This window comes from Salmo salar, chromosome ssa21 (genome assembly GCF_905237065.1).
Source record: "Salmo salar chromosome ssa21, Ssal_v3.1, whole genome shotgun sequence".
Lineage (NCBI taxonomy): Eukaryota > Metazoa > Chordata > Actinopteri > Salmoniformes > Salmonidae > Salmo > Salmo salar.
In genome coordinates this window covers 11389022-11410818 of record NC_059462.1, presented here as the reverse complement: position 1 = coordinate 11410818, position 21797 = coordinate 11389022, and the positions used below count along the sequence as shown (strand labels likewise).

Here is a 21797-nt window from a genome sequence, read left to right as displayed (position 1 = left end):
TGGCGAGAGAGAGCCTCTACTATCACATTCATGTATACATATCCACTGGGCACACACTGGTTGAATCAACGTTGTTTTTCACGTCACCAACGTGGAATAGACGTTGAATTTACGTCTGTGCCCAGTGGGTATAGGTCTACATGAATTGCGGCAAAGTTGGTTCCTGTTCGTCACATCTTTGGTCACGTTCGCGTGGGTAAATCAAAAATACCCTAATTGTTTCACAATAGAGCCTCCGACAATGCAGGCTATGACTGCAGGGTGAAGTTGCTGAAGAGCAACTGCAGAAACTTGCAGTCTATTGTAGTCAACACCTAATGACCTTTGATCACATGATGTTTGTTAATAAGCGCATGCAGTCGATATGTAGGATCAAGTCGGAACAGTTCATCCCCATAATGCAACACACATTGAAAGGCAGTGAACAATGGTCACCGACTTGACAAAAGTGATCTGCTCGAACGTACCCTGTGCGTCCGATTCGTTTGACGGCATGCACATGCGCAGTTCAGCACGACAGACCGATAGATCCGATTACGTGTTTCTGCTTTCACACTGTCCTGTTTAACTATCCTTCCTATTGCTTGCGCCGGAGGACCGACACCGCTAGAGTAACATAGCCAGTCTGTCTATATTGCGGCGTGTGCATGCAACTGTACGAGCGGCGCCTTCAAGCCAATTCATTCTGCAACCCATAAAACATACAAGAGGCGCTCTTTGCTTTTAAATTGAACGGAGGACGAGCACCTCTTTCATGGAACTGAAAGCTTCCCTTTCAATTGCAACACTACTGTAAGTATTGACGTGCTTCTCAGTGTGACAGATGGTATGCTTGGGTTCCGGGTGTGTTTATTTCATGTTTTCTTGTAGACAGCGTACAAACATGGCTCTTACAGTGTCTGAAATGTAGTCAACCCTATTTTAATAAAAATGTGCACCTTGTTTAAGTACATGGAACTGACGTTATCGTGTTGTGTTTGGCTGTAGTGTGTGTGCTAGTTGCGAATATACAGTGTACTACAGTGAAGATCCAGGGAGACCGCATGTGCAGAGCCGCAGTTTAATGAAAGGGATACATTGTAACGTTCTTTTGGCGGGGAACTACACGATTAGTTGACAGAATCGGTTAGTTGTTCAGTTTAGCGCTGTCAGTTGAACAGTTCGCTTGGTGAGAAACATATGAGATTTACTCTCGATTTCGTATTTGAAGTAGGCTACCAAGCCATGATCCGTTTTTGACCTGTAATAAGATGGCATTTGAAAAGCCACAGTCATGGCGTTTGAACAAAATTAGATACGATTCAAAATGGAGCCAAGTTTCCCCTGAATAAAACGAAAGCACCAAATTGAAATGTGGTAGGTTACATTGCTAAGTTGTGTGCCAGGCTATTATAGCCCATGAACAACCTGCCTTATGGGTTTTCAGAAGGACACTTATTTAGGTTAAATCACAGCATGGTTGGGCGTTGTTGTGGTCAACCATTTGATGTAAATGAATAATGTATAGCCTATAAAATAGGCTACAGTATTGGTTCAAGAAATGTGTGGTGTTCTTGTTGAATTATATACTGTATTTGGTACTAATGGGTGCTTGAAGTTATGGACCGTCATTCCCGCCACAATATTTTTTTTTAAATGTCAATAGTGTATCGAAATTTCGAGACACCGTTTAAAAATGTTGAGACTATCACAACATGTCTAGATAGTAGATCATACATATAGGACATGTTTATTCATTTGTAGAATTGTGTGGCGATTTAAATCGCAGAGATCAGCACAGCCTGGACGCAGGCATACGTGTGGCAAGCTGGCATTTGCCCCAGCACTTTTGATTTGGTTTTAAGAACAAAATATTGACACAAAAGTGTTGAAAAGAGGGACAAAGTACTGTTGTTTAGACTGATTCGCCTCATGATTTGTCAACTCGTGCACAATTAATCTGTGCTTCAGTCTGATCAACTGTAGCCTATTGATAACATAACAACTACAGCTGCAGGTCGTCTAGAGAAGCCTATGCAACGAAGCGGTCATGTATTTATTTGTGTTAAGAAAAAAAGTAAATGTGATCAAATTTGGTTTATAATTTCGGATGGCTAGCCTATCAAGACCTTTTCAATCCACCATTGCCTGGAGTAAATCAATCAACACAATAGTGATGACATACTGCGTGAGTAACTTTTTAATTACTGATGCAAAGGCCTACACAATGCAACCCTGCATAAAGCAAGCTCAGCCCTGTTAGTTCTGTTGTTCAAAGGCAGTTGTTGTCTCCTTGTATGTGTAAAGGATCCCATGTTAGTTTAATTTTAAAATAGAATTCAAGGTTGCTGCAGTTTAACAGGGTTTTAATGTTTTCATCCTCCCAGAAAAAACAAACGTGAACTGATTAGAAAAATTCTGGTCCCATCATAGCCCATATAAAACCGTTTTTACATCTGATGTATTAGTATGTCATACCCTACAACTAGGGTCTGGAGTTTTCCCTGGTTCAGGTAGTCTACCAGATCAAGAAAAACTCTGGTCCCTAGGAAAAACAATTCCCCCTGCCCCTCTCCAACCACTCTGGGATGCCACCTCTGAAATCACCACATAATGTTACAAATAAAGTAACATATCCTATAAGTACGGCAGTGTTTCCCCTAGGATTTTTTTCAGTAGTGGGGGTGGAGTCTTCCTGGGTCATACATCTATATATACAAAAATATGTGGACATTTAAATGGAGTTGGTCTCCCCTATGCTGCTATAGTAGCCTCCAATCTTCTGGGAAGGCTTTCCACTAGATGTTGGAACATTGCTGCAGGGACTTGCTTCCATTCAGTCACAAGAGCATTAGTGAGGTCGGGCACTGAAGTTGGGCAAATAGGTCTGGCTCGAAGTCGGCGTTCCAATTCATCCCAAAGGTGTTTGATGGGGTCAAGTTCTTCCACACCGATCTCAATAAACCATTTCTGTATGGACCTCGCTTTGTGCACGGGGGCAATGTCATGCTGAAACAGTGCTGGCATTGTGTTGTGTGACAACTGCACATTTTAGAGTGGCCTTTTATTGTCCCCAGCACAAGGTGCACCTGTGTCATAATCATGCCGTTTAATCAGCTTCTTGATATGCCACACCTGTCAGATGGATGGATTATCTTGGCAAAGGAGAATTTCTCACTAACAGGGATGTAAACAAATTTGTGCACAAAATACAAGAGAAACAAGCTTTTTGTGCATATTGGAACATTTTGGGGAGCTTTTATTTCAGCTCATGAAACATTTCTATTTCTATTCAGTGTAATAAAAAATGGAATGGAAATAAGTATTCAAACCCTTTGTTATGGCAAGCCTAAATAATGTATGTTCTGGGGTAAAAATGTCCTTAACAAGTCACATAATAAGTTGCATGGATTCACTTGAGTGACTACTGAATCTATCTACCCCACACATACAATTATCTGTAAGGTCCCTCAGTTGAGCAGTGAATTTCAAACACAGATTCAACCACAAAGACCAGGGAGGTTTTCCAGTGCCTCGCAAAGAAGGGCACATATTGGTAGATGGTTAAAAATACACAAAAAGCAGACATTGAATTAGGGCTGACCCCATTTAGTCGACTGGTCGATTGTTTGGTCGATAGGCTGTTGGTCGACCGAGATTCCTTTAGTCGAGCAGTAGCAAAAAAATGAATAAATCATTGTGTACAAGACACCTGCCTGATTCATGCCTGTCTGAGTGGACTGCTCCATTGTGGAGGCTGTGGGGATGGCACAGTCCATCAGTCTAAGACATGTTCTACTGAAATTGTATATGTTTATATTATGTAAGAACAATGGTGCAACACAAATAAAAAATATTATTTTATAACAAATGCGCTTTCTCCTACTTTGGATAGTTGTCGCTGTCCGCGGTTCTGAAACACATCGGTGCGCTGTTGAATTGATGCCTTTTCCTAGACCATGTTGCTAAGTTCATAATAGCAAAGTTAACCAGCATATTGGTGTAGAGAACAATGCGGCGGAGTTAAGAGACAAGAAAATAGCCCTTGCCTTAATTGTCTAAGAAAAGTGAGGAGAGGAAATCACAACTTAATTAGGTCTATAATCAGTAGCCTAATTGTTAAATGTGCCTGGCTTTATAAATCATCCATATATATCTACAAAAATAAGACAGATCCTGCTTCTGTTGCCTGTTTGACTGCTTGTTTAATAGCCTACTGATTCCATCAGCACCAAACCTCAAGCAACCACATGTCTGATTAACAATTTCACAAATTCTGATTTAAAACAAAATCTTTGCTATGCTGTAATAAAAGAATAACCCTCCTTTTCCTTGAGCTCCTTCTTGTTATTATTACTATTATTATTATGATCATAATTATAATAATAAGTAATGTCATTATAATTAGTAGGCTTAGTATAGCAGCCTTGTATAGCCACCATAGAGCTGAGCTGTAGGCCTAAGAGCGCATCCTGATTAGTCTTAATACTGTAACTTACTTAGGCCTGTATTTCAATTAGAGGTCGACCGATTAATCGGAATGGCCGATTAATTAGGGCCTATTTCAAGTTTTCATAACAATCGGAAATCGGTATTTTTGGATGCTGATTAGGCAAATTTGTAATTTTTTTAGACCTTTATTTAACAAGGCAAGTCAGTTAAGAACACATTCTTATTTTCAATGACGGCCTAGGAATGGTGGGTTAACTGCCTTGTTCAGGGGCTGAACGACAGATTTTTACCTTGTCAGCTTGGGGATTCAATCTTGCAAACTTACGGTTAACTAGTCCAACGCTCTAACCACCTGCTTTACATTGCACTCCACGAGGAGCCTGCCTGTTACGTGAATGCAGTAAGAAGCCAAGGTAAGTTGCTAGCTAGCATTAAACTTATCTTATAAAAAACAATCAATCAACCATAATCACTAGTTAACTACACATGGTTGATGATATTACTAGTTTATCTAGGCTGTCCTGCGTTGCATATAATCGCTTAGGTACACGTTGCTCCAACCATAAACATCAATGCCTTTCTTAAAATCAATACACAAGTATATATTTTTTAGCCTGCATATTTAGTTAATATTGCCTGCTAACATTAATTTATTTTATCTAGGGAAATTGTGTCACCTCTGCAACAGAGTCAGGGTATATGCAGCAGTTTGGGCCGCCTGGCTCGTTGCGAACTGTGTGAAGACTATTTCTTCCTAACAAAGACAGCCAACTTCGCCAAACGGGGGATGATTTAACAAAAGCGCATTTGCGAAAAAAGCACAATCGTTGCACGACTGTACCTAACCATAAACATCAACGCCTTTCTTAAAATCAATAGAAATCCAGGTTAGCAGGCAATATTAACCAGGTGAAATTCTGTCATTTTGCGTTCATTGCACGCAGAGTCAGGGTATATGCAACAGTTTGGGCCGCCTAGCTCGTTGCGAACTGATTTGCCAGAATTTTACGTAATTATGACATAACATTGAAGGTTGTGCAAAGTAACAGGAATATTTAGACTTAGGGATGCCACGCGTTAGATAAAATACGTAACGGTTCCGTATTTCACTGACAGGAAAAAGTTTTGTTTTTGAAATGATAGTTTCCGGATTCAACCATATTAATGACCTAAGGCTCGTATTTCTGTGTGTTATTATGTTATAATTAAGTCTATGATTTGATAGAGCAGTCTGACTGAGCGATGGTAGGCAGCAGCAGGCTCGTAAGCGTTCATTCAAACTAAATCGATTTATCTATTTTTAGTCTTTGCTGTAATAATGACTTTACCTTAAAACACTTTTTTTTTATAACAGACACACTGGTATGCTTATATTGTATTTAGTGTTGTTTACATTGTTCCAAACGGTCACAAAAATTATATTGTAATCTAACATTACCTGTTTGGCACACATAATATGCATGCAGCGCTTGCTCCTTACCTTCTTTTTCTTGATCTCAAGTATTTTCCACAACTAGTCAAATGTTTTCCACATATCTGACTTCCCCTTTACCTCCTGAGCAACCAGTAAACATTCTCCTGTTTCGAGTTTATTTCTCACGTCCTCTGCGTCCATTTTGATATGACATCTTTTGCGATGTTCAGAGTCTGGTATAACCAATTTATTGATGTGATTATGATATGCTATAGGTCAGTTCCTATTGGTCACGTGCATGCAATGCAATCATGTGCCACTTAAAGAGAGCAAGGCATGTTTTCCCAAAACAAATGAGGGATTTCGGTAACATCACTTTTCAGTCAGAAATGGCTGTAATTACAGTGTATTTGGAAAGTATTCAGACCCCTTCCCATTTTGTTAGGTTACAGCCTTATTCTATAATTGATTAAATAGAAAATGTTCCTCATCAATCTACAGAAAATACCCCATAATGACAAATCGAAAACTGTTTAGAAATGTTTGCAAATTTATAAAAAACAGAAATACCTTATTTACATAAGTATTCAGACCCTTTGCTATGAGACTCAAAATTGAGCTCAGATGCATCCTGTTTCCATTGATCATCCTTGAGATGTTTCTACAACTTCATTGGAGTCCAACTGTGGTAAATTCAATTGATTGGACATGTTTTGGAGAGGCACACACCTGTCTATATAAGGTCCCACTGTTGACAGTGCATGTCAGAGCAAAAACCAAGCCATGAGGTCGAAGGAATTGTCTGTAGAGCGCCGAGACAGGATTGTGTTGGCACAGATCTGGGGAAGGCTACCAAGACAATTTGGAAGAATTGAACACAGTGGCCTCCATCATTCTTAAATGGAAGAAGTTTGGAAACACCAAGACTCTTCCTAGAGCTGTCCGCCCGGCCAAACTGAGCAATCGGGGGAGAAGGGCATTGGTCAGGGAGGTGACCAAGAACCCTGTGGTCACTCTGACAGAGCTCTAGAGTTCCTCTGTGGAGATGGGAGAACCTTCCAGAAGGACAACCATCTCTGCAGCACACCATCAATCAGGCGTTTATGGTAGAGTGGCCAGACGGAAGCCATTCCTCAGTAAAATGGCACATGACAGCCCACTTGGAGTTTGCCAAAAATACCCAAAAGGACTCTCAAACCATGAGAAACAAGATTCTCTGGTCTGATGAGAATGCCAAGCGTCACGTCTGGAGGAAACCTGGCTCATCCCTACGGTGAAGCATGGTGGTGGCAGCATGCTGTGGGGGTGTTTTTCAGCGGCAGGGACTGCGAGACTGGTCAGGATTGAGGGAAAGATGAACAGAGAAGTACAAAGAGATCCTTGATGAAAATCCTGAGTGTTCAGGACCTCCAACTGGGGGCGAAGGTTCACCTTCCAACAGGTCAACGACCCTAAGCACACAGCTAAGACAACGCAGGAGTGGCTTCGGTACAAGTGTTTGAATGTCCTTGAGTGGCCCAGCCAGAGCCCGGACTTGAACCCGATCTAACATCCCTGGAGAGACCTGAAAATAGCTGTGCAGCGACGCTCACCATTCAACCTGACAGAGCTTGAGAGGATCTGCAGAGGAGAATGGGAGAAACTCCTAAGACTCGAGGCTGTAATCGCTGCCAAAGGTGCTTCAACAAAGTACTGAGTAAAGGGTCTGAATACTTATGTAAATGTAATATTTCAGTCTTTTATATTTAATTCATTTGCAAAACATTTTGCACCAGTTTTTGCTTTGTAATTATGGGATGTTGTGTGTAGATTGAGGTGAAAAAAACGATTTAAACTATTTCAGAAGAAGGCTGTGACGTAGCAAAATCTTGAAAAAGTTAAGAGCTTTGAATTCTTTCCGAATGCATTGTATGTTGCAGCTTCAGAAACACATTCTGTTTTGGTCGCTGCGAAGGGAAGAGAGAGAAACAGCGTGTGCTAGTCACACAGTCACTCGCTGTCTTTTTTTAAAAAACATAGCGCAGCAAGTCTGAGTCAGGCCCGGCACTGTCACATCAATTGCAGTCAGATTCAGTCTAGTCATTTGTGTGTCTTAATTATCAAACAGATCGCTTAAAGCATCAGACAAGCTCAGTGCATATAGTTGATTTTATTAAAACACATAGGATGTATCTATATATGGAAAAATACACATTTAGAAATGTAGACCAATCGATTGGTTGAAAGAACAGACAACTCTTGGTCGATGTAGGACATCCCTACATTGAATATCCATTTGAGCATGGTGAAGTTATTATTTACAATTTGGATGGTGTATCAATGCACATAGTAACTACAAAGATACAGGCGTCCTTCTTAACTCAGTTGCCGGAGAGTAAGTCAACCGCTCAGGGTAAGCATTGTAAGTAAGCATTTCACCTGTTGTAGTCGGCGCATGTGACAAATAAAATTTGATTTCCCCATGAGGCCAGTGGTGACTTTAAAACAGAGTTTTATGGCTGTGATTGGAGAAAACTGAGGATGTATCAACAACATTGTAGTTACTCCACAATACTAACCTAATTGACAGAATGTAAAGAAGGAAGCCTGTACAGAATACAATTTTCCAAAACATGTATCCTGTTTGGAACAAGGCACTTAAGTAATACTGCAAAAAATATGGTTTACTTGTCCTGAATGCAAAGTGTTATTTTTGCGGAAAATCTAATACAACACATTACTGAGTACCACTCTCCATATGTTCAAGCGTAGTGGTGGCTGCATTATGTTATGGGTATGCTTGTAATTGTTAAGGACTGTGGAGTTTCAGGCTAAAAAATAAACGGAATGGAGCTAAGCACAAGTAAAATCCTAGAGGAAAACCCGTTTCATTCTGCTTTCCACCAGACACTGTCGTACATAGTAGACCAAGGCGCAGCGGGTTGAGTGCTCATTTGAACTTTTATTGAACACTTAAATAACAAAACAAGAAAACGAACGAACGCACAATATTGCAGGCTAAACACAGCAGTGCAAAAGCAACTTCCCACAAAAGACAGGTGAAAAAAGGGATAACTAAGTATGACTCCCAATCAGCAACAACGATGTACAGTTGTTCCTGATTGAGAGCCATACCAGGCCAACAAAGAAATATACAACATAGAAAAACCATAGAAATACAAAACATAGAACAATACCCCAAAAACCCCGGAACACATAAAACAAACACCCCTCTTACATAATTACATATCCCAACAAACCCCGAACCACATAAAACAAACACCCCCTTCCACGTCCTGACCAAACTACAATAACAAATAACCCCTTTACTGGTCAGGACGTGACACACTGGGAGATGAATGCACCTTTCAGCTGGACAATAACCTGAAACACAAGGCCAAATCAACACTGGGGTTGCTTACCAAGAAGGCAGTAAATGTTCTTGAGTGGCCAAGTTACAGTTTTAAATCTGCTTGAAAGTCTTTGGCAAGACCTGACAACCAATTTGACAGAGCTTGAAGAATTTTGAAAACAATAATGGGCAAATGTTGCACTATCCAGTTGTGGAAAGCTCTTAGAGACTTACTCAGGAAGACTCACAGCTGTAATCGCTGCCAAAGGTGATTCTAACATGTATTGGCTCAGGAGGTTGAATACTTATCTAATCAAGATATGTGACCCACCACCTGGATTTGATCCTTTGTATCAAAATTTGAATTTTTTTATTTTTATTTTTTACATTGAATAAAAGTAGACTCGGAGCTAGAAAATGGTATATCATACACTGCAGTGGAGGAACATTGAGAAAGTAATTCTGCTTTGAAAGTTGAAAAACTTAAAACCCCACTTTTGAGAAAATGGCCCTTGAATTTTTTGGTGTACCAGCTGGAGAGCTTTTTTTTAAACCTTTATTTACACCTATTCCTACACCCTTTGTCTATACCCATTCAGCATCATTCACACCATCTTAAGCCTTAGCCCCACCAATCTCTTTAAGGATTCACAGTGTAGTAAACAACTAAAGGTGGTGAAAGTAGTAGTGAAATTAAACTTTATTTAGTCCTTGGCCTATATCCTAATCTGACTTTGGTGCAGGTCATGTTGTTCTTCACATTAGGTAAACACATACTATATAAAAATACGTTTATTTGTCACATGCACAGGATACAGAAGGTGTAAACAGTGCAGTGAAATGGTTACTTGCATAGTGGAGTCTTTTGTTTAGACATGTAGCTAGCTATCTAAACAATTAATCATAATCCCAACTCTAATGCCGCGTTTAAAACAACAGGGAACAACAACAAAAAACAGACTGGGAAAAATCCTCCTACACAGATCATAGATGTAATGTTAGCTAGCGAGCCAGCCAGCCAGCTGGTTAATTGTTTAACTAGCTAGCTACATGTCTAAACAAAAGGCTCCATGGATTGATGAGGAATTGAAAAACTGTATGGTTGAAAGAGATGAGGCAAAAGGAGTGGCTAATATGTCTGGCTGCACATCTGACTGGCTTACTTACTGCAAATTGAGAAATGATGTGACTAAACTCAACAAAAAGAAGAAGAAACTTTAATATGAAGCCAAGATCAATGATATAAAGAATGATGGAAATTAACTTCAGTACTTTAAATAAAATTATGGGCAGAAAGACAAATTCAACTCCATCTTTCATCGAATCAGATGGCGTATTCATCACAAAACCATTTGATGTTGCCAATTTTAATGATTATTTAATTGGCAAAGTGGGCAAACCTAGGCAGGAAATGCCAACAATGAACAGAGAGCAATTGTATTCATGCATAAAAAAAACTAATAATGAAAGAAAAGCATTGTAAGTTTGAATTTTGTAAAGTTAGTGTGGGAGAGGTGGAAAAATGATTGTTATCGATCAATAATGACAATTTAGATGGCATTGACAATTTAGATGGAAAGCTAGTGAGGATGGTATCTGACTATAGCCACTCCAATCTGTCATATTTTTAATCTGAGCCTAGAGGAAAGTCTATGTCCTCAGGCCTGGAGGGAAGTCAAAGTAATTCCGCTGCCCAAGAGTGGTAAAGTGGCCTTTACTGGTTCTAACAGCAGACCTATAATCTTGCTGCCAGCTCTTAGCAAACTGTTGGAAAAAATGGTGTTTGACCAAATACAATGCTATTTCTCTGCAAACAAATTAACAACAGACTTTCAGCATGCTTATAGAGAAGGGCACTCAACATGTACTGCACTGACACAAATGACTGATTGGTTGAAAGAAATCGATAATAAGAAGATTGTGGGAGCTGTACTGTTAAAATCAAATCAAATGTATTTGTCACATAACACATGGTTAGCAGGTGTTAATGCAAGTGTAGCGAAATGCTTGTGCTTCTAGTTCCGACCATGCAGTAATATCTAACAAGTAATATAACCTAACAATTCCACAACAACTACTTTATACACACAAGTGTAAAGGAATGAATACGAATATGTACATAAAAATATATAAATGAGTGATGGCCGAATGGCATAGGCAAGATGCAGTAGATGGTATAGGGTACAGTATATACATATGAGATGAGTAATGTAGGGTATGAAAACATATAAAGCGGCAATGTTTAAAGTGGCTAGTGATAAATTACATCAAGATGCAGTAGATGGTATAGAGTACAGTATATACATATGAGATGAGTAATGTAGGGTATGAAACATTATATGAAGTGACATTGTTTAAAGTGGCTAGTGATACATTTAATTACATCAAGATGGCAAGATGCAGTAGATGGTATAGCGTACAGTATATACATATGAGATGAGTAATGTAGGGTAAGTAAACATTATATAATATAAAGTGGCTAGTGATAAATTGTTTACATCAATTGTTCCATTATAAAGTGGCTGGAGTTGAGTCAGTATGTTGGTAGCAGCCACTCAATGTTAGTGATGGCTGTTTAACAGTTAACAGTGGTAGGCTTGATTACTAACAATGACGAGACGGATTACAGGGAGGAGGTGAGGGCCCTCGGAGTGTGGTGTCAGGAAAATAACCTCGCACTCAATGTCAACAAAACAAAAGAGATGATCGTGAACTTGAGGGAGCAGCCCCCTATCTACATTGACGGGACAGTAGTGGAGAGGGTGGAGAGTTTTAAGTTCCTCGGCGTACACATCACAGACAAACTGAAATGGTCCACCCACACAGACAGCGTGGTGAAGAAGGCGCAGTAGCGCCTCTTCAACCTCAGGAGGGTGAAGAAATTCGGCTTGTCACCAAAAACACTCACAAACTTTTACAGATGCACAATCGAGAGCATCCTTTCGGGCTGTATCACCGCCTGGTACGGCAGCTGCTCCGTCCATAACCGGAAGGCTCTCCAGAGGGTAGTGAGTTCTGCACAACGCATCACCGGGTGCAAACTACCTGCCCTCCAGGACACCTACACCACCCGATGTCACAGGAAGGCCAAATGGGTTAGATGGGTTAGGCCAGTGTGATGACGATTGTGTCGTCTGTGGACCTATTGGGTTGGTAAGCAAATTGGAGTGGGTCTAGGGTGTCAGGTAGGGTGGAGGTGATATGGTCCTTGACTAGTCTCTCAAAGCACTTCATGATGATGGAAGTGAGTGTTACAGGGCGGTAGTCATTTAGCTCAGTTACCTTAGCTTTCTTGGGAACAGGGACAATGGTGGCCCTCTTGAAGCATGTGGGGACAGCAGACTGGGATATGTCTGTAAACACACCAGCCAGCTGGTCTGCGCATGCTCTGAGGACGCGGCCGGGAATGCCATCTGGGCCTGCAGCCTTGCGAGGGTTAACCTCTCTGGGCTAGGTGGGACGTTTGCGGCCCACCCTAGTCAACAGCCAGTGGAATCCCATGGCGCGATATTCAAATACCTTAGAAATGCTATTACTTCAATTTCTCAAACATATTACTATTTTACACCATTTCAAAGACAAGACTCTCGTTAATCTAACCACACTGTCCGATTTCAAAAAGGCTTTACAATGAAAGCAAAACATTAGATTATGTCAGCAGAGTACCCAGCCAGAAATAATCAGACACCCATTTTTCAAGCTAGCATATAATGTCACAAAAATCAAATCCACAGCTAAATGCAGCACTAACATTTGATCTTCATCAGATTACACTCCTAGGACATTATGTTATACAATACATGCATGTTTTGTTCAATCAAGTTCATATTTATATCAAAAACCAGCTTTTTACATTAGCATGTGACTAGCATGTGACTAGCATTCCCACCGAAAACTTCCGGTGAATTTACTAAATTACTCACGATAAACGTTCACAAAAAACATAACAATTATTCTAAGAATTATAGATACAGAACTCCTTTATGCAATCGCGGTGTCCGATTTTAAAATAGCTTTTCGGTGAAAGCACATTTTACAATATTCTGAGTAGATAGCCCGGCCATCACAGGCTAGCTATTTTGACACCCACCAAGTTTGGTACTCAACAAACTCAGATTTACTATAAGAAAAATTGGATTACCTTTGCTGTTCTTCGTCAGAATGCACTCCCAGGACTTCTACTTAAACAACAAATGTTGGTTTGGTTCCAAATAATCCATAGTTGTATCCAAATAGCAGCGTTTTGTTCGAAATATTCCATTACCGTACTTCGAAGCATGTCAAACGCTGTTTAAAATCAATTTTTATGTGATTTTTCTCATAAAATAGCGATAATATTCCGACCGGGAGTCGTTGTTTTCGTTCAAAGACTGAGAAAGTAAAATGGACACTTCACGCGCACACCCGTCTCATTGTTCTCAGATCGACCACTTACCAAATGCGCTACTGTTTTTCAGACAGTAACTGCAGAGTCATCATTCAACGTTCTGGCGCCTTCTGAGAGCCTATGGGAGCCTTAGAAAATGTCACATTACAGCAGAGATCCCCTGTTTTGGATAGAGATGATCAAGAAGGCCAAGAAATAGTCAGAGAGGGCGCTTCCTGTTTGGAATCTTCAGGTTTTGGCCTGCCAAATGAGTTCTGTTATACACAGACACCATTCAAACAGTTTTAGAAACTTTGGAGTGTTTTCTATCCAAAGCTAATTATTATATGCATATTCCAGTTTCTGGGCAGGAGTAATAATCAGATTCAATTGGGTACGTTTTTTATCCGGCCGTGAAAATACTGCCCCCTATCCATAACAAGTTAAAGGTTTCAGTGACTTCATTAGCTGTGGTTGCTGATGCGTATATCATCAGTATACATGGACACACATGCTTTGTTTAATGCCAGTGGCAGGTCATTGGTAAAAATAGAAAAGAGTAAAGGGCTTAGAGAGCTGCCCTGCGGTACACAACACTTTACATGTTTGACATTAGAGAAGCTTCTATTAAAGAAAACCCTTTGAGTTATACTCTGAATCCACATTATGGCAGAGGTTGAAAAGCCATAGCACATAAGTTTTTTCAACAACAGGTTATGGTCAATAATATCAAAGGCTGCACTGAAATCTGCTTCTAAATCAGGTCAAGGTGACCGGAAACATGACCGAATACAAACAGTGTAGCTATTCCTTCCGCAAGGCAATCAAACAAGCTAAGCGTCAGTACAGAGACAAAGTGAAGTCACAATTCAACGGCTCAGACACGAGAGGTATGTGGCAGGGTCTACAGTCAATCACTGACTACAAAAGAAAAACCAGCCCCGTCGCAGATCACGAGGCCTTCCTCCCAGACAGACTAAACAACTTTTTTGCTCGCTTTGAGGACAATACAGTGCCACTGACACGGCCCGCTACCAAAACCTGCGGGCTCTCCTTCACTGTAGCCAACATGAGTAAAACATTTAAAACGTGTTAACAAAGAGTTGCAGTCTGTTTTGGAATGGGTGGCCAGTAATAAACTGCTCCTGAACATCTCTAAAACTAAGAGCATTGTATTTGGTACAAATCGCGCTAGACCTCAGCTGAATCTGGTAATGAATGGTGTGGCTGTTGAACCAGTTGAGGAGACTAAATTACTTACCTTACATTGTAAACTGTCATGGTCAAAACATATAGATTCAATGTTTGTAAAGATGGGGAGAGGTCTAGCCATAATAAAGAGATGCTCTGCTTTTTTGACACCACACTCCAAAAAGCAAGTTCTGCAGGCTCTAGTTTTGTCTAATCTTGATTATTGTCCAGTTGTGTGGTCCAGTGCTGCAAGGAAAGACCTAGTTAAGCTGCAGCTGGCCCAGAACAGAGCGGCACATTTTGCTCTTAAATGTAATCAGAGGGCTGATTATAAATACTATGCATGCCAGTCTCTCTTGGCTAAGAGTTGAGGCGAGACTGACTGCATCACTTCTTCTTTTTATAACAAACATTAATGTGTTGAAAATCCCTAATTGTTTGCATAGTCAACTTACACACAACTCTGACACACACACTTATCCCACCAGACATGCCACCAGGGGTCTTTTCACAGTCCCCAAATCCAGAACAAATTCAAGATAGCGTACAGAATTATATAGAGCCCTTATTGCATGAACTTCCTTCCATCTCATATTGCTCAAATAAACAAAATAAAATAAATTGTTATTAGTGACATGCGCCAAATACAACAGGTGTAGACCATACAGTGAAATGCTTTCTTACGAGCCCCTAACCAACAATGCATTTAAAAAAACAGCAACAACAAAAATACAGATAAGAATAAGAAATAAAAGTAACAAGTAATTAAAGAGCAGCAGTAAAATAACAATAGTGAGATTTATTCAAGTGACTATGCATAGATGATAACAACAGAGAGTAGCAGCGGTGTAAAGGGGGGGGGGGGCAATGCAAATCGTTTTGGTAGTCATTTGATTAGGTGTTCAAGAGTCTTTTATTACAACAATACTGAATGAACAATGATCACTTTTTTAAACTTAATATAATACATAAATAAAATTGATTTAGTCTCAAATAAATACTGACACATGCTCAATTTGGTTTAAATAATACAAAAACAGTGTTGGAGAAGAAAGTAAAAGAGCAATATGTGCCATGTAAAAAAACTCATGTTTAAGTTCCTTGCTCAGAACATATGAAAGCTGGTGGTTCAATATTCCCAGTTCTTCAATATTCCCAGTTAAGACGTTTTAGGTTGTAGTTATTATAGGGATTATGACGTGTCGACTATTTCTCTCTATACCATTTGTATTTCATATACGTTTGACTATTGGATGTTCTAATAAGCACTTTAGTATTCCCAGCCTAATCTCGGGAGTTGATAGGCTTGAAGTCATAAACAGCGCTGTGCCTCAAGCATTGATAAGAGCTGCTGGAAAACGCAGTAAAGTTTGAATGAATGCTTACGAGCCTGCTGCCGCCTACCACCGCTCAGTCAGACTGCTCTATCAAATATCAAATCATACTTAATTATAATATAATAAACACAGAAATACGAGCCTTTGGTCATTAATATGGTCAAGTCCGGAAACTATAATTTCAAAAACAAAACTATTATGATTTCAGTGAAATACGGAACCATTCCGTATTTTATCGAACGGGTGGCAACCCTAAGTCTAAATATTGCTGTTACATTGCACAACCTTCAATGTTATGTCATAATAATGTAAAATTCTGGCAAATTAGTTTGCAATGAGCCAGGCAGCCCAAACTGTTGCATATACCCTGACTCAGCTTGCACTGAACGCAAGAGAAGTGACACAATTTCCCTAGTTAATATGGCCTGCTAACATGAATGTCTTTTAACTAAATACGCAGGTTTAAAAATATATACTTCTGTGTATTGATTTTAAGAAAGGCTTTGATGTTGATGGTTAGGTACACTTGTGCAAAGATTGTGCTTTTTTTGGCATTGCGCTTTTGTTAAATCATCACCCGTTTGGGGAAGTTGAAGTGGGCTGTGATTCGATGATAAATTAACAGCCACCGCATTAATTATATGCAACGCAGGTCATGCTAGTTAACCTAGTAATATCATCAACCATGTGTAGTGATTATGTGAAGATTGATTTTATAAGATAAGTATAATGCTAGCTAGAAACTTACCTTGGCTCCTTGCTGCCATCGCGTAACAGGTGGTCAGCCTGCCACGCAGTTTCCTCATGGATTGCAATGTAATCGGCCATAATCGGCGTCTAAAAATGCAGATTACCTATTGTTTTTAAAACTTGAAATCATCCCTAATTAATCGGCCATGCCAATTAAATTGGTCGACCTCTAGTTTAGAAGCCTCTTGGACCTAGACTTGGCGCTCCGGTACCGCTTGCCGTGTGGTAGCAGGGAGCAGAAAACCTGGTTTAAAAAAAAACAGATAAAGCAACACCTCGCAGCACAACGCCCTATTTTACCCAGATAGTTTGTGTGTATGCATTGATATGTAGGCTACGTGTGCCTTTAAAAAATGTATGTAGTTCTGTCCTAGAGCTGTTCTTGTCTATTGATGTTCTGTATTATGTTTCATGTTTTGTATGGACCCCAGGAAGAGTAGCTGCTACTTTTGCAACAGCTAATGGGGATCATAATAAAATACCAAATACCAGCTAACACCAGCTAGCTAGCTAACATTACGCTTTAACTTGCAATTAAAATGACTTTCTGACTAAATTCATTCACTCGCCCTCTCCGGACCCTAGTGCTTTCCATCCCCCGTCCACTCTACATACGTCCCCAGAGGACAATGGTGTCATTACTATATTAGCAGCCTTATGGTGACCTGGCTATGCTGTTCAACCATAAAAGGACACTGATTGGCCTTGTCCTCATTCAATTCCATTACAGTCAGGCTATATACAGTATTTTAAAGAAAGCCAGAGAGCGACGAGAACCCTGATTTCCTACTGTTGACAAACCTTTTCACATTCTTTTCAATAAACCTTTACACTTTCCCTGTGTTTTCATTCAATCTCTGGGGGAAAATGTGCATCTATTTGTTTTGTTGCCTTGACCATCACAAAACAGGTTTGGTGACCACAGAAAGCCCCACTGTCTTCTCTCACTACTCTTACCACACCCTTCTCTGAGGCAGGCCCTTTGTAGATCTACAACACCAGTAGCGAGAAGCTCATGGCAAGCACAACGTTACAGATGTTGCAGCCACATGGTTCAGCCACAACGAGGCAAAATGTTCACACATGAACGCGTCGTCAATGTTGACTTTCAACAAACATCCTGGCAGCTTTGTTTTGCCGTAGCGTTTCAGAGATTGGGGGGGGAATGGGTCACCGATATGTTTAAGCCTGGACCCAAAAATGCCTTTGGCCCCCTCCACTCTCCCATCCTTGACTGTCATATCACAGCAGAGCTTGCTGATAATCGCATTGGACCCGCTTCATGCTCATCATTAGATATTGTAGTAATGTTGTCACCAGAATTTTTACTTCGATACCAGATTTAGTATCACAATACTCTATACTATCACTATACTCGATACCAAAACGATACCACAACAAAAAAAATAAGGCATATTAGCCAAAGTCTCAGAATGGCACTTGATCCAGACAGATAAACTCAGCTGCTGCTCTTTCCAATCGTTAGGTATCTTTTGAGTTCAGTATCATTACATTCAATTTTTTTAACGTACGCTTTTCAGACTGCCATGTATGCATTAATGAACCAATTATACAATCAATTTGACTACCAATCTAACTGCATAACAACGTAATGGTGATAATTTATTTTGAATGGTAAATCTCTATTGATAAACTGGGTAAATCAAGATGTAGCCTAGGCCTATTCACAATACAGGTGAATGCATATTCAATAGGAGTGTGTGCATGCATTGAGATATTAAGTTTGTTTTGGCTACTTGGGACTTATTTATTTTATTGTACTGATTGTGGTTGAACCAAAAGATTTACATGTAATAAAAATAAAAAATGATATTGGAAATATTTAAATATATAGGTGAAATTAAATGAAACAATAATGTATGTTGATGCTAATGTTATGCTAATGCTAATAATAACAATGGCATAATATAATCAGTATGCTGTGGGCTATTGTCTTTTAACAGTTTAGTTCAATTAATTCTGATCAACCTAGCAATTACGACACACCCCTCACTATTTTCATTGGTTGCACTAATTGTACTGTTTGTCTACATAATCTGATTCAAGCATTCATGACATTACCCTGAAGAAGGCACAGTGATGCCAAACGGTTGGTGTTTTTTGACTCAATAAATTACTGGGATGTTATTATATATGGAGTGTGCGACTCTCTTTGTTCAAATCAAATTTGATGGCAGGAAGCTTGGCCCCAGTGATATACTGGGCCGTACACACTACCCTTTGTAGTGCCTTGCGGTTGGAGGCCGAGCAGTTGCCATACCAAGCAGTGATGCAACCAGTCAGGATGCTCTTGATGGTGCAGCTGTTGATGGTGCAGCTGTAGAACTTTTTGAGCATTACAGGACCCATGCCAAATCTTTTCAGTCTCCTGAGGGGGAATAGGCTTTGTCGTGCTCTCTTCACAACTGTCTTGGTGTGTTTGGACCATGATAGTTTGTTGGCGACGTGGACACCAAGGAACTTGAAGCTCTCAACCTGCTCCTCTTCCTGTAGTCCACAATCATCTCCTTTGTCTTGATCACGTTGAGGGAGAGGTTGTTATCCTGGCACCACACGGCCAGGTCTCTGACCTCCTCCCTATAGGCTGTCTCATTGTTGAAGGTGATCAGGCCTACCACTGTTGTGTATTCAACAAACTTAATGATGGTGTTGGAGTCGTGCCTGGCCATGCAATCATGGGTGAACAGGAAGTACAGGAGGGGACTGAGCATGCACCCATGAGGGGCCCCCGTGTTGAGGATCAGCGTGGAGGATGTGTTGTCAGGAAGTCCAGGATCCGGTTGCAGAGGGGGTGTTTAGTCCCAGGGTCCTTAGCTTAGTGATGAGTTTGGAGTGCACTATGGTGTTGAACGCTGAGCTGTAGTCAATGAATAGCATTCTCACATAGGTGTTCCTTTTGTCCAGGTGGGAAAGGGCAGTGTGAAGTGCAATAGACATTGCATCATCTGAGGATCTGTTGTGGCAGTATGCAAATTGGAGTGGGTCTAGGGTTACTGGGATAATGGTGTTGTGAGCCATGACCAGCTTTCAAAGCACTTCATGGCTACAGACGTGTGCTACGGGTCGGTAGTCATTTACGCAGGTTACCTTAGTGTTCTTGGGTACAGGGGCTATGGTGGTCTGCTTGAAACATGTTGGTATTACAGACTCAGTCAGGGACAGGTTAAAAATGTCAGTGAAGACACTTGCTAGTTGGTCAACGCATGCTAGGAGTACACGTCCTTGTAATCCGTCTGGCCCTGCGGCCTTGGGAATATTGACCTGTTTAAAGGTCTTACTCCAATCGGATACGGAGAGCGTGATCACACAGTCGTCCGGAATAGCTGATGCTCTCATGCATGCTTCAGTGTGGCTTGCCTCGAAGTGAGCATAGAAGTAATTTAGCTTGTCTGGTAGGCTCGTGTCACTTGGCAGCTCGTGTCTGTGCTTCCCTTTGTAGTCTGTAATAGTTTGCGAGCCCTGCCAAATCCGACGAGCGTCGGAGCCGATGAAGTACAATTCAGTCTTAGTCCTGTATAAACGCTTTGCCTGTGATGGTTCGTTGGAGGGCATATTGGGATTTCTAATAAGCTTTCGGGTTAGAATCCCGCTCCTTGAAAGCGGCAGCTCTACCCTTTAGCTCAGTGTGGATGTTGCCTATAATCCATGGCTTCTGGTTGTGGTATGTACGTGCAGTCACTGTGGGGACAACATCATCAATGCACTTATTGATGAAGCCATTGACTGATGTGTTGTACTCCTCAATGCCATCTGAAGAATCGTGGAACATATTCCAGTCTGCTAGAAAAACAGTCCTGTAGCTTAGCATCTGCGTCATCTCACCACTTCTTTATTGACCGAGTCACTGGTGCTTCCTGCTTTAGTTTTTGCTTGTAAGCAGGAATCAGGAGGATAGAATTATGGTCAGATAAGCCAAATGGAGGGCGAGGGAGAGTTTTGTACGCATCTCTGTGTGTGCAGTAAAGGTGGTCTAGAGTTTTTTTTCTTCCTCTGGTTAAACATTTAACATGCTGGTACAAATTAGGTAAAAAGGATTTAAGTTTCCCTGCATTAAAGTCCCTGGGCACTAGGAGCTCTGCCTCTGGATGAGCGTTTTCCTGTTTGCTTATACAGCTCATTGAGTGCGGTCTTAGTGCCAGCATCGGTTTGTGGTGGTAAATAGCCAGCAATGAAGAATATAGAGGAAAACTCTCTTGGTAAATAGTGTGGTCTGCAGCTTATCATGAGATACTCTACCTCAGGCGAGCAAAACCTTGAGACTTCTTTACTATTAGATTTCGTGCACCAGCTGTTGTTTGCAAATATACACAGAAGATCACCCCTTGTCTTACCGGAGACGGCTGTTCTATCTTGCTGGTTCTGCGTAAAACCCGCCAGCTGTATGTTATTAATGTCGTCGTTGAGCCACGACTCGGTGAAACATAAGATATTACAGTTTTTAATGTCCTGTTGGTATGATATTCGTCTATTTTGTTATCCAATGATTAGACGTTGGCTAAAAGTACTGATGGTAGAAGCAGATTACCCACTCGCCGTCGGATCCTTACAAGGCACCCGAACTATGTCCCTGATATCTCTGTCTCTTTCTCATGCGAATCACAGGGATTTGGACCTTGTCAGGTGCCTGAATTAAATCCTTCGCGTCCGATTCATGACATTACCCTGAAGAAGGCACAGTGATGCCGAAACGTTGGTGGTTTTATACCCAATAAATTACTGGGAGATTATATATATGGAGTGTGGGACTCTCTTTGTTTTTATAACTTACAGTTTATTCACAGTTAGTCAGCACCTCTACACTAAATAATTTTCTCTGGGTGTGCTCCAGCTCATGCGTTTTATTGTACTGATCAACAACATTTGCATAGAAGTAGCACACATTTTTATTAAACAAGCTGTCTCTATAACCAGTAATGATGTCATTCACGAGGCAAGAGGGGGGGCTGCCTGTGGGAG

At 40.7% G+C, this 21797-nt stretch overlaps 1 protein-coding gene across 2 annotated transcripts in view; it reads left to right on the top strand.

Moving 5' to 3' along the window:
* Positions 1-505: 505 nt before the first annotated feature.
* The window catches only part of adarb1b (adenosine deaminase RNA specific B1b), a 187878-nt gene continuing 166586 nt past the window's right edge, over positions 506-21797 (top strand). For both annotated transcript variants that reach the window (XM_045704425.1, XM_014164287.2), the window contains exon 1: positions 506-792. The gene's annotated coding sequence lies outside the window, so the exon portion shown is untranslated. The remainder of the gene's footprint in view (positions 793-21797) is intronic.